This window comes from Lissotriton helveticus, chromosome 1_2 (genome assembly GCF_964261635.1).
Source record: "Lissotriton helveticus chromosome 1_2, aLisHel1.1, whole genome shotgun sequence".
Classification (NCBI taxonomy): domain Eukaryota; kingdom Metazoa; phylum Chordata; class Amphibia; order Caudata; family Salamandridae; genus Lissotriton; species Lissotriton helveticus.
The window spans coordinates 126,918,855-126,933,543 of NC_136058.1; positions in this window are offsets into that span (position 1 = coordinate 126,918,855).

Consider the following 14,689-nt stretch of genomic DNA (forward strand, 5'->3'; position numbering starts at 1 on the left):
CTTGAAGATTTGGAGCATTGCAAATATCCTTTTTATGCAAACAAAAGCTTGTTGGCACTCATCAGACCATGAAAAAGAAACTTTTTAAGTAAATTTCTCATGGCTAGTGTTTTACTAGAAAAATTACTCACAAATTTGGAATAAAATTCCGCCAAACCAAGGAAGGATCTTACTTCCTCCTTGGTTTTTGGGTGCCGGTGCATCTAGAACTGCTCTAACCAGTTTAGTTTTAGGTCTTATACCTGATGCACCAATCTCATGACCCAAATAAATGACCTTGTTTTCAGAGAATTTATATTTTGAAGCTTCAGCAGTAAGACCATGAGTGTCAAGAACTCGAACTACTTCTTTGAGCCTAGAATCATGTTGAGCAGAATCTTGACCCATAATGAGATAATCATCTTGGAAAAATACCCAGTTTGTTGGCAGTAATCCATCTTGGAGCAATGGTTTGGCCCCTGCTATTGCCAAGATAGGAAATAGAGAGGCTTGCGGTCAGGTCCCTGATTGTTTTGAGAATGATGTCATTGAGAACGTGATGTATTTGAGGCTGCAGGAATCCAATCCCTGTAGGAAGCTGGGAAGTTGTTGAACAATTCCTTTAGGTGTGGTTCAATAGTTTGACACCTGTAGTTGCTTCTTGCGCCTCTTAGTATCGTTTGAACAGGCAACACCATTGGAGATGAAGGTTTCGTTCTCCGTACCAATAGGAACGGATATCCATGAGGCTGATATCTTTTTAGCGATATGCCCCAAGCTTCAAAGATGTTAGCGAGGGTTATAAGTGCTGAAGCTATTTCATCAGATTTCGATGTTGTTAGCAAGGACTCTGATTATGAAGAGTTTTCATTTGGCAACAATTTCATGGCTTTTAATGTTATGGCTTTTAGCTCGGGGATCTCTCCAAGTAACCATATGATGTTACCCCTGTTGAGAATGTCCTGTTGACCGTGAATAATGTATTCTAGTTTGAACATAAGTTTGATGTTCATGACTTCATCGTTGAAGGGGCATGCCTGATGACGGGGGATCTTGTTAAGTTTCTCGGTTTCAATGGGTCACTTTGGATGCTTGCAATATCACATTTATTTTCCATTTTGAGTTGAGTTATTGCCCTTCCTTAGTGAGTGCTCTCTTTTGTGGTATTTGTTGATCCCTTAGCTGTTCCAGAGACCTTAGAGAGATGATTCAATGGTGAGCGGTTTAAATATTGAAATTTTAATATCGACCTACATTAATATCAAGTTTTTAATATCGAAGGGACAGAATATCGAAGTCAAGAATATCATTGACCAGAATATTGACTGCAAGGTAAGTAAAATCGATTTATTTAATATCGAAGTAAGTAATATCGAAGTAAATAATATCGTTAGCAAAAATATTATTGCAAATATTATCATTTTTTTGTGTTATGTATTTTTGGTATTTATTTTATATGTATGTTTAACATTTGTTTTAATGTTTTTTCATAAATTTTAAATATATGTATTAAATGTTTAGAAAATAGTAATTTGTTTTTAAATACAGTTTGCCTTTTAGTATCAGAGCGGGTTGTTAGTTTATAGGGGAATAGGTTGGGAGGTAATTTAATTATAATTATGTAATTAATATGTTTTTATTTATTATTATTTATTGTTATTTACTTATTAATTCGTTTTTATGAATTGGTTCATTTATACTTATACATAATTTATATACATTTTTATTTATTGTTATTGTTAATGAATTTATTTTATATTAATGATTAATTAGTCGTTATTTTTTATTAATTGATTAATTGATAATTGCATGTATTATGTTATTTTTAATGTGTAGCAGGTTGTGGGTGTACAGGGGAATAGGATGGGAAGTAATTTAAATATAATTAATTAATTAATATGTTTTTATTTATTGGTATTGATTAATAATTTATTGTTCATTAATTATTAATTGGCCATTATTTTTGTATTAATTGGTTAATTTAAAATTATATTAATTACAATTAATTTATAATTAATTTTTATTTTAGTTATTCCTAATTAAATTATTGTTAATTAATTATTAATTGTAATTAATTTTTATTAATTGATTAATTTATAATTAAATGAATTGTATTCTTTGTTATGTGTAGCGCGTTATGTGTTTATAGAGGAATAGGGTGTGAAGTAATTTAATGGTATTTAAGTAAATATTCATTACATTTAATAGGTATTTATTAATTTATTTTATAAAAATTTTTTGTTAAATAATCATTAATATATTATTTATTTTATAAAAAGTATGTTAATTTAACTCCTAAGCTATCCTACACTTTCCCTACTGTTGCACTCACTGGAGTGGGAATAGTAATTTTTAACCCTACGCTATCCAGCACTTTACCTACTGTTGCACTCACTGGAGTGTGAATAGTAATATTAACCCCTATGATATCCAACACTTTCCTACTGTTGCACTCACTGGAGTGGGAATAGTAATGTTAACCCCTACACTATCCAACCCTTTCCCTACTGTTACACTCACTGGAGTGGGAATAGTAATTTTAACCCCTATGCTATGCAACATTTTCCCTACTGTTGCACTCACTGGAGCGGAATAGTAATTTTTACCCTTCGCTATCCAACACTTTCCCTACTGTTGCACTCACTGGAGTGGAAATAGTAATTGTGACCCATGCACCATCCAACACTTTCCCTACTGTTGCACTCACTGGAGTGGGAATAGTAATTGTAACCGCTACGCTCTCCAACACTTTCCCTACTATTGCACTCACTGGAGGGGGTATAGTAATTTTAACCCCTACGCTATCCAGCACTTTACCTACTGTTGCACTCACTGGAGTGTGAATAGTAATGTTAGCCCCTACGCTATCCAACACTTTCCCTACTGTTGCACTCACTGGAGTGGGAATAGTATTTTTTACCCCTACGCTATCCAACACTTTCCCTACTGTTGCACTCACTGGAGTGGGAATAGTAATTTTTACCGCCTACGCTATCCAACACTTTCCCTACTGTTGCACTCACAGGAGTTGGAATATTTTAGGTAATGTAGTGTATAACGAATTTGAAAAAGATTTAAAAAATGTTGTTTTAATTTGTTACATATATTTATTTAATTTTAATTCATATTATTGTTTTATGTGTAAAGATGTATTTATAATTTATAAAAAATGTATTTAACAATTTATAAGTTATTAAAATAAATATTAAAACATATTGATAGATAAGTATATATATTATATGTCTATGTTTAATGTATTTTTAATTATATATATATTACGTATGATTTTTAAGCATTTTTCAATATTTTTACCTATGTTTATTCGTATTATTTACTTTATTTAACAATTTTTTTAACTTTAAAAAAAACGATATTTTTGACAACAATATTTTTGTACTTACCATAATTTATAGGGGATGTCGATATTCTTGACTTCGATATTTTTGCTGCAATATTTTTGTAGGTCGATATTGTGACCTTCGATATTTTGTCAGTTATTCGATTCAATCAGTCCCATTAGTTACAATAGATATAATATGTGGATTTACAGCATTAGAATATTTGAGTAACTTTTGTCTCTAAAGACATCTGGCGTTATTTTTGTAGAAAGATGTTAGTGGGTTCAGATGAATGGATATAAGGAGAGGTTGCCTAAGAGACCTGGGGGTCTAATAGGATGGGGCGGATCGCCGCCGCCCGTATGCTGGTGGCGATCCACCCGCCATTCAAGTCCGCCCGCCTAAAATTTTCCCCTGCCATATTACGATGGCGGTGGGGACCCAGGCGGACGGAAAGACCGTCCATCAGTTTTACGCCGGTAGGCAATCCGCCCGATTGCCTATCGGGCGGAAAAGGCCCATCATACGGTGGGGGTCCCATACCTTTCCATGGGGGAGACCCTGCAATGGAAAGGCATGCCGTGTTTTCTTTGGGGGCCTGTTGCCGGCCCCCAGGGTGTTTGGGGGCTGCACTTGGGTGGTACCCATGGTACCCCCCAACATTGGCATGCACAAGGTGGCAGGCACCGCGCGGTGCCTGTCACATTGTGCATGCCAATGCACAATATGCATATATTGCATTGTGGTGGGTCCTGGTTACAGCGCCGTCCGCCACAATGTAATGTATGCGGGATGCCACTTCCACTGTGGCAGTGGCATCCTAATTGGTGGTGCGGAACCGCCGCACCACCGGCGGCTGGTCCCAGCACCGCTAGGGTGGCGGGCAAACTCCAGTCCGCCCGCCATCCCAATAGACCCCCTGGTTCGGTAGGCAAACTTGAGAACTATCAACCATCTCACTGAGTTCACCAGTTACACTAGATCTGCTAACCCATGTTAATTGTGCATTTGTAGGTTCAAGATTAGGTTGCGACAGTGTCTCCATTGAGTTCTCTCACACCTACTTTCTTGGGGTTTATTGTTGATATTTGGCTGAGCCATCTCTGGGGTGGTCTTGGAATCAGTGTCCAGTTTTAATGTGGCTTACACATTTAGGACAGGTGCATTTGCAGAAGCAGATGCTATCTCCTCTTATTTTCTTCACTTAAATATGGGGTTGAGTCTTTTGGGGTGGCTTTTTTCATATGAAGTTTTCTATATCACACCTTCCTTGATCATTTCCGCTGTCTTTTGGATAGTGTAGAGGGTGAGGAGCTCTTATTGATCAAATTATTATATTGCAAAGATGATGACAGAGAGCCCATATGATCTACTATATTTATAGATTTTGATTGGTCAGATGGACCCTCTAGTGTTTACAGTGCTAGTGCCAATGATGATGGGTCTTGTTTTGGAGCTTTTATCATGGTTTGGTTGATCATAGCTAAGTCAGAACATAACACTACTTTTTCTGCTATTAAGTTTCTTGATAGGACTTCTGGGAGTGTATATAGTTTATCTATTATTGGGCCACACACACACCTAATCGGAGATAGAGTGTAGGCTCCCTGTACCCTTAATTAAAGTTGTTAGCTTATCCAGTTTTGATTTGATGCCAGAAATATTTGTGGCCATCAAAATCATCAAATTGATCTGCGCATCTAGTTTGTCATACTGGATGTTGAGGGTTTCCATTGATGTTTGGAGAGTAGATAATACAGGTTCCCACCAGCTTGAGGTGTTCTGCGTTTGATTACCTGTGCTGGCTGGGGACTTACTTGCTAGTGTTGATGAAATAATAGGTGCGATTTGAGCAACTTGAAAAACTTTTGTGGTGAACTTCCCATCACATTCTTGACTAACGTGAGGTGTTTTGGAGGCTAGCCCTTGAAATAAGTACAAATTAAAGGTGTCCTTCGGAAGGGAACTTAAGACTATATTTTTTGATAGACTTGTTGAGACATTCTTTTGTCTTTTGAAGGTGCCGGGCGCTTTGCACCTGTAGGGAAGCCTGGGCTATAATTAGCATCTAGATTTAGGGTTCTCCCTTCTAGTGCCTCAAAAAGGTCTGTGTTGTTTGAGATTGAAATTGATCTTCATCCATGAACGATCCAATCCCGCATTATCAGAATTATCAATATCGGTAGAGTGATCAATGCCAGTATTTATTTATTGAAAATAATGATCCCCCCTTGGGGGCACGGGGCTGCATTGTGGCCTTATTGAAGCATGAACCTGGGCTACTACCTGAAGGATTTTGTGATTGGACTTTATTTGTTGCAAGGCAGGTTTTCCATTGTTGCCAGTTGGTGCAGGCTCTGAACTGTCTGATGAACTCGCTTGCAGGTCCATCATTAGGGCAGTTTCCTTATATTGTTGGAAGGGGTGAATTTCCACGCCTTTCTCAGATTTTTGGGGAGTAATCGGACAAGGCACCCCAGATGCTTCTTCCAGCATTGCATAAACTGCAGCCATAGATCCTTTAAAAAAAGAGAATTTTTGATTTGGCTTTATTTTCCCCAAGTATGACACTATTGAAGTTGGAGTAGCCTCTAATAACGACATTCCCTCAGATGATTTTATTTGTTTATTCTATTTACTTCCCACCCTCAATGTTGGGCACTTCCGAGATTTAGAGACTGGTTGATGTTGGGTGTTTCCAGACCTCATCTTTAAGTAATATTGTTTCCGATTCTATGAAAGATTTTGAGATCAGTACTTACCCCTTTGAGTATTTGATTTGTTTGTTTAATATTGGTTTGTTTAGTGGCTTCAATAGTATTTTACATTTTTGGGTAATTCGTGCGCAGCCAATTACCACTGTCTTCTCTCTAGCCTTCCAGACCTGGTTGGATTGGCCTGTGAGGTGCCAGCACAGTTAAGCAGGTTGTGTCTTAGGTGGCCTTACACAGCTTTACCACAGTCTTTTTAATAAAAATGTAATTGAACAATATTTGGCAGTTGTACTTGATGAGAAATAACAAGGCAAACAGAGTAAATCAGGCTGCTATTCTCTTTACATCTTAATCCGGCACTACTGAGTGCCTGTACAGGAAGCCAGTGACCCTCCTGGCTCTTTGAATTGTCCCTGGATTGGCCTTCCACATGACTGACAAAATTGCCTTATTTTCTTGGAAAAAGCATAATTCGATGGTTTAGTAACTTTTAGCTAACTGTAGAATAGTCTGCATTGGTTGTTGATCTTCAAGATGGGATCACAAAGGTTGCAAAATATTGAAAGTCTAAACACCTTTAACAAATGAGGTCTGTAGGTCCTGAGGCACTGCAGTGATGCTGTAGTGCAGAAGTGATGGAGTGCTGATACCAACCACCACACCATGTGCTATCCACACCGGTCTAATGCCGCCCACTTCTGCAGAATGGGAGGTGATACTGCAAGCTAGTACACCCAACACACCGCCCCCCTCTCTGCACTCTGATCCCAGTGCCTCCAAATGCTCACAATGCGGTTGCACATCTCCCCCCGCCCTCATCTATAGGTCCTGAAGCCTGTTGAGCTATAGGGAAGCTGAATGCCAGTAAATAACTTCAGGCAAAAGAGATGGGAGCCAAGTTGGAGGCCAGTACGACCTGCTGGCACCGAGTCACACCACAGCCTCCCTGCTCCTGCCAAAACCAGGCACACAGTGATTCCCACAATTTCCTGGATTTTCAGCGGGGTGTGCTGCGGTGGGATGGCAATCTGGGGGCCAAGGGACTGGCACCGGAAGACAAAGATAAGATGCTTGCAGAGAACAGTGCCACAATTAGAGAGCATGCACTTTAGCACTGGTCAGCAGTGGTAAAGTGCTCAGAGTCCTAAGGGCAACAAAAGAAGCAGCAAAAATGGGAGGCAAAAAGTTGGGGCAAGACCACCCTAAGGATGACAGGTCTAACAGCAGTCTTTATGGGTTGATGTTCTTTGATCTCCTACATTCCACATATTGCATAAAGGCACAGGCTTGAGCACACAAAGGCTTTTTATTGTTTTGGGGAGGAGCTGTCTGTTGCATTCAGTCAGCTGGTGTGCCAGGAACAAAAAGGAGGGAAAAAAAATTCATCAAATATTTATGAAAAAGATAATAAAATAGATTTTCATACATTTCTTCACCATGTTGTCAATCAAGCTATAAAACAATTTGTGACGCATTTTTAGATAAAACACAAACATAACCCGGTGTATAGATCTCTTTTTTAAAAAAGTGCCAGGAACATCTCCTTTACATAACTGTAGAGGAGATGTCTCTTCTCCCGGCGGCCCACAAATCTCCTCTCTGGGCTACTGCAGAGAACCAAAAGGCTGAGCCTTTGTTTCAGATCGGAGTCCTGTTGGAAAGTAAATTAAGTCTTTGCAAGCATTTACCTTCAAATTCTGACATTTCCTTATTCTTTTTAAATTATGTTCAGAATTTAATGAGTGAAAAGAATTTGAAAAATAAAATATGCAAATTAATAAGGATGAAAAATATTGAATTCAATGTACCGATTTTGAGATACCTTAAGATATGTCTTTGCTTTTTCTTTTACTTTTTTTAAAATAATGCTTTACAAAGAAGCATTGGTAAACCCAATACATTTTACCTCACATTAGGAAGGAGGATGTCTTGTCTTTGCCCGTATTTGTTGTACAGTGCAACACAAAAAAGTAGAGTGACTAGGAAGTTTATGTAATTCCTTCGTAGACATATTTTTCAATTGCAAGCTAACAGTCAGCATTTTCTAGTTACCTACCGCCTATGATCCACGAAACTTAATAACTCCCAACAACTTCTTGGGGTATCATTTTATTAAGTTTATGATTCAATAAAGCAGGGGTTAGTGTTCTCATTCGCAGATCCCACAGCTCTCCAAAAGGTTTGCAGTCTTCGACCCCTCGTTCCTTTAATATCTGTCTTTATTTGTGCCATTGCAACACTAAGCAACATGTCACAACTGGTGGAAACTCCACCTTTGTGGCAACACATGGCATTTCCATTTTGTAGGAGGCTAACATGTTACTTTATAAACTGGATTGCAGTCTAAAAACTGTCTAAAAACTGAAATGTTTCAAACTGTAAGTATCAGAAATGGAAGTAGAAGATGTAAATTACACATTCACTATAAATACATTAGGGGTGAGTGAAATTCACGCAGTTTCCTTTGGTGCACTTATGAGAAATTTCCTCAAGATTACAATTAATTGTAATCACGCACAATGCAAATCCGTGATTTTGCGCTATATTTTAGCAGGAAGAGCATCAGCTTGTAATTTTTGGTGTGACGACACATTTCCTGCAAAAAAATGCGAAAAAAGCAACACTCCCTAAACCAAATCCACTTGCGTTCTGCGCATTTATGGTAATTTTTTTACCACGAGTGCCATATATTCGCTGTACACTTTTTACCATAAATGATGAGTAATTACGCAAAGTGCCATCATTGTTGGGATTTCCTCTAATGCGATATGCGCGACATTATGTGCATTATGGTGATGTAATTTGAAATTCGACCAGGACAAAAATAAATAGAAACTAGAAACAAGAACAAATCACAGATACAGCACGGCAAAGAGGCATGCATCACACAAAGAGACAGGTTCGGGTGGCTGAAATCAATGCTGTTTTAGACTAAAGTAAAACAATGTTCCAACACTGTGGCGCTGGGAAAAGTGGGTTTGCTGTGAAAGATGCTTTTCATAACCTGTCATTGTAAATGTGTTATCTATCTTTCCGTCCGCCCTTGTGGGCCTTCAGTTTGTCTGCAGAAGGCTAACGCAGTTGCTGCTAGAAATTCTGAACACGTTTACTTATCTGGTAATACAAAGTTATTGTTAACTGTTCTGAATACATTTTTGATTTCCATGATTTATGCAAAGGGTTCTTACTTCAATTGCATTTGTAAGCACAATCCTTTGAGCGCCATGAAATAAATGTGTATTATGGATTAAATCAGCGTTAGCAAAGAAACGTATTTCGAATTGGCAGCCTCAAATGCATGAGTTGGGAGGATGTCTCAGTGAGTTGAACGTCCACCTCTGACACATTCGGTTTCATGTGCACAAGGGAGACTAGGCCCTCAATCTTTCAGAGGTCGGCAAATTGTGTACGATTAAAATAATGCATTATAGTAATGCTTGGTATTAGCAGCGTTTGACATTAACCCTTTTGAGCTATTGTAAGCAACATTAGGATAGGATAGGATAAAACTTGTAAAGCGCACTAAAACTCATAGGTGTCAAGGCGCTGTAGCGGAACACGAGGACCATCACAGGAGAGGTGGCAAATAAAGCGATTATTTGCCAATTTCGTTTAATTTCAGTTAAACGTATTGCGATGTTACGTTTTGATTAGTCAAATACTTTTGCATTTAACTGAGTGGCCATTGTCGTGGACTGGCTCACCAGTACCTCCCTGATGTCTCACTACCATGGCAAGCTAGAGGTCCAGAAGCATTGTCTTCATGGCAGATCCTAGAACAGTGAGAAAGGACTCTAACATGGGCTTCGATTGGAATTGCATAGAGCATATTATCAAGCCCGTTATCGCCGCTTTATCGGCCGTTTTCGGCCGATAAAGCGGCGATAATTTTATCTCCCAGGCTTGATAATATGCCCCTATCTCTCTGTAACAGGATGAAAGCACGACGCTGACAGATGAGGGAGGGACAGCACGGCAACCAATACCAGACTGTGGCCAGATCGCCCAGAAGACTAAGGATTGACGCAATGTCACCTGTGGAGATAACCTGCCTGACATGAGCATTTCTAGATAGTAATTTAAGGCAATTGAGTCCTTGCGTTACTATCAAGAAGGAGAGGAGGACCTGCCGTTTGCAACTAGACTATGCCCCCTTTACATGGCAATTGCAGAAAAATAATTCTTAGGTCCTAAAACGAATGTTAGATCTCGTGTGGCGCGCTCTACACCTCTTAGGATACTTTGGGGCATATTACCAAGCAATAGCGATAATTATCGCTATTGCTTGGTTAGAGACAAAGGGGCATATTATCAAGGGGTTTTATCTCCGCTTTTTGGGCTTTAAAAGGCAAGAAAGCGGAGATAAAATTATCCCCTATTACCTAGCTGTCGCTAACACCAGTTAGCGACAGCTAGTAGGAGATAGCGACCATCTTGGGCCCCGCTTTGCATGTCAGTGATATTTATCACTAATGACATGCAAAGTGGGCGTGCCGAGATGTTAGCGACTGGAAGCAGTCGCTTACATCGCTATCTCCAATTACCAACTTTTGGAGATATTCGGGCTAAGCGCGAATATCTCCAAAAGCTAACACCTGCCCTGAGCAGTTCTTAGCCATGTTATCCAATGGGAGGTGGATAACATGCCTAAGAGCATTAGCTCGGTAATGCATGAATATCGCTGACTTTTCAGCGATATTCATGCATTGCGGCCGTTTTTTATCGCATTTGCGATAAACCTTGGTAATACCAAGGTTTATTTGCGATAACAATCGCCGCAGGTCAGCGGTAATTTTTTGTCTCTAACCAAGCAATAGCGATAATTATCGCTATTGCTTGGTAATATGCCCCAAAATTTTACCGCTAAGCTGCGGCGATTGTTATCGCAGATAAACCTTGGTATTACCAAGGTTTATCGCAAATGCGATAAAAAACGGCCGCAATGCATGAATATCGCTGAAAAGTCCGCGATATTCATGCATTACCGAGCTAATGCTCTTAGCCATGTTATCCACCTCCCATTGGATAACATGGCTAAGAACTGCTCAGGGCAGGTGTTAGCTTTTTGAGATATTCGCGCTTAGCGCGAATGTTGGAACTGGCCCTTCTTGCAGGGTCATCCTCAAACCTTTTGCTTCTTCCTCCCTTATTTTTCCTGACCCGTGGCTGTTGGCAATAGGACTCTGCGCACTTTACCACTGCTGATCAGTGCTAAAGTGCATATGCTCTCTGTGTAAATTGATATTCTGATTGGATATACCTGTTTGGCATATTTGTATCACCATGAAGTCCCTAGTAAAGTGCACTGGGTGTGCCAGGGCTGGTGATGAGAAATGCTACTGGTGGGCCTGCAGCACTGATTGTGCCACCCACAGGAGTAGCTCTAAAATGGTGTCTCAGGCCTGCCACTGCAGTGCCTATGGGCAGTTTAGAACTGCCATGTCCTCCTGGTCAGTGTCCCCACTGACCAGGCCTAACCCTTCCCTTTTTGTGCACATCAGTCACCCCTATGGAAGGCCCAAGGTACCCCCCTGGGCAGGGTGCAGTGTATGTAAAAGGTAGAGCATGTACTAGTGCAGGTGACATGCTCTAGTAGTGAATGGCAGCCATTTTCGTTTTTCACTACTGTAAGGCTATCTTGCTCCATAGGTTAACATGAGGGATGCTGGCTACAGTGGTTAACAGCATTTCTTCCCATAGGAACAAGATAGGACATAAGTATCTAGTATCCCTGAACTCAGAATTTAATAACACATCTTTTAGGAAAGGTTGTCTTTAAATCCTGTGTTTGAGAACAGCACTTTTAGAAAGTTGCTGTTCTCTTGTCTGACCCTTCTGTGTGCCTGGGCCTGTTTGTGTATTGACCGTCTGGTTTGAGAGTGACAGGGGCTGGGGGATTCCCCAGGAGGCTGGATGAGTCAGCACTAGGCTGAATGACTGCAATTGCAACTGGAGTGGTGGGAGGAGTTAGCACCTGGGCTGAATAGGGCTGTGCCTGCCTTCCACAATGCTGGCTCCACCCCCCTGCTGGGCGGCTGAGGACCCTGCCCCTCACTCTGAAAGGAAAGATGCAGCCAGCAAAACAAAGTGCTCAGGATCCACCCAGAACTGGTTCAGACCGGGCTCAGGGCCCACATGCACCAAGAGAACAAAGACTTTAGGGGTATAAGTACAGGACCCCTGACAACAGAAAATTAGATCATCCTGGAATCAAGAAGGAACCTCTGCCAAGGAGAAAGCTGAAACTGAAGAAGGAAGACTGTCCTGCTGTTGCTCTGCTGGACTGACCTGTTGCTTTGCTGCCAAGGAGAGGGGAAGGACTTTGCTGCTGAGCTGTGTCCCCTGTCTTGAAGGAATCTCCAAGGGCCTGAGTAGAGCTGGCTCCCTGTTTTGAAGTCCCAGGAACAAAAGGACTTCACCCCCAGCTTCCCTGAACTCTGCTGAGAGAGTTCTGTCCTTCCTAGAGTGCTTGATCCAGTTGTGGGGCCTCTGGAAGTTGTACCTGTGCTGGGAAGCTTGAAACAAAGATTGAGAGACTTTTGAATCTGAAAAGTGTCGCATCGCTCGCTTGCGGAGCGCATCCCCAACAGTGCGAGAAGTTTCCCACCGCTACGGAGGTCGAGATCGTCGCAGCGCCTGACGCCGCTGCCAGAGACGTCGCATCCTCCGTTTGCGGGACGCACCAGACCGGTGCGGGAGAGTCGGACATCGCTGCGAGTATCGTCGCAGAGCCTGTCGTCGCTGGGTGAGATCGCCGCACCGCTTGCTTGCGGACCGCATCACGTCGCTGCGAGCGTCGTCGCAGAATCAACGCATCGAGGAGCTGCGAGAGAGAGGATCCCCGCTGGACTGCGCATCGTCGCCCCGGAGATCGTCGCAGCCCCTACGAGATCGTCGCATTGTGCCTTTGCGAGAACAGACTTCCTACGGAACCTACGCATCGGAATCCATACAAGTGGCCTTCCTCCCCATACAGACCGGATTCGTCGCAACACGCCCGCTGCTGCAGCGGGGCTGTCGCATCGCCTCCCCAGGGTCTCAGGAGCAACGCATCGCTTGTTTTCCACCGCACCAGCTTCTGCTTTTGGAACTTTGTTGCAACTCAAAGGTACTGTGAGTAAACGTGACGCAACTGTGAACTTTTCACGCATCAGTAGAGAATTCTATCGCAACGTAGAGAATTCTATCGCAACCTAAGAATTTTAACGCAACCTTAAGAACTCTTTTTGAAACCATATTCTTGAACTGTGTATGTTGGATTTTTGTCGTTTTGGTCTTGTGTAGTTTAGATTAAAAATACCTTTATTTTTCTAAACTGTTGTGGAGTCAGTTTGTGGTGTTTTCACTGTGTTACTGTGAGTGTTGGTACAAATACTTTACGCATTGCCTCTGGTTAGCCTAGACTGCTCGTGCCAAGCTACCTAGAGGGTGAGCAGGGGTTATCTCAGAGGGTTATCTCCTTGCCCTGACTAGAAGCAAGGGTCCCTATTTGGACAGTAGTACCTACCTCTGCCAACTAGAGACCCCCAGATCTAACAGCGAATATCTCCAAAAGTTGGTATTAGGAGATAGCGATGTTAGCGACTGTTTCCCGTCGCTAACATCTTGGCACGCCCACTTTGCATATCATTAGTGATAAATATCACTGACATGCAAAGTGGGGCCCAAGATGGTCGCTATCTCCTACTAGCTGTCGCTAACTGGTGTTAGCGACAGCTAGGTAATAGGGAGATAATTTTATCTCCGCTTTCTTGGCTTTTAAAGCCAAAAAAGCGGAGATAAACCCCCTTGATAATATGCCCCTTTGTTACCTTGCTTTGACATCTGCTACTGTCTCGCTAATTTTAATTCATTTGTAGCGCGCTGCAGTGTCAGGGTTGCCTGCCTCCATACTTATTAGAGCCATCTTTGGTCAAGCTACCCACTTCGTTTTAAAAAAAACGTATGGTTTTGTTCTCAGTTAAACATTTCTGCTTTACTTTTAATTTCCCCAGTACTCCTCCCTGGCGGGGAGGCTTTCCAGATCGGAGGGGAACTGCTGGGCTCCAGTTTGTGTTCTTTTGCTCTCCCCATTTGTCGGCGTCTTGACGCCATAGATACGTCCACTTTATAGATGAGCTGTATAGATATGCAAGGTGTCTGTGTTCATTGGTCTTAGCTTCCTTGTAGAGCACTTTACATCTCTGAGGATACTTCCTTACCTTGCTTTGACATCTGCTTTGGGATTGCTAATTTTAATTTCCTTGTAGCACTGCCACGCCAGAGTTGCCTGGCTCCATACTTGGTGGGAGCCATTTTTGGTCAGGCTACCCACTTCATTTTTAATAAGATTATGCTTTTGTTCTCAGCTTTAAATTTCTGCTTTACTTTTAATTTTTCCAGTCCTCCTCTGTGGCAGGGATGCCTTCCAGGAGGCAGGGAATCTAATGGGCTCCAGTTTGTTCTTTTGCCCTCCCCCGCTTTTTGGTGTCATCACACTATAGCCACAACCCCTTTAGAGGAGGGCTATATAGATATGCAAGTTCACATCTGCAGAGCGGGCACACCACTGGCATGCAAAAAGCCTGCCTATGGCAAGCCTGTCTGCACCCAGATGGCGCCAAGGTCCAGGACCCCATGACATTATGGTGCAGCCCTTAGACAGTACTCCTCTACGGA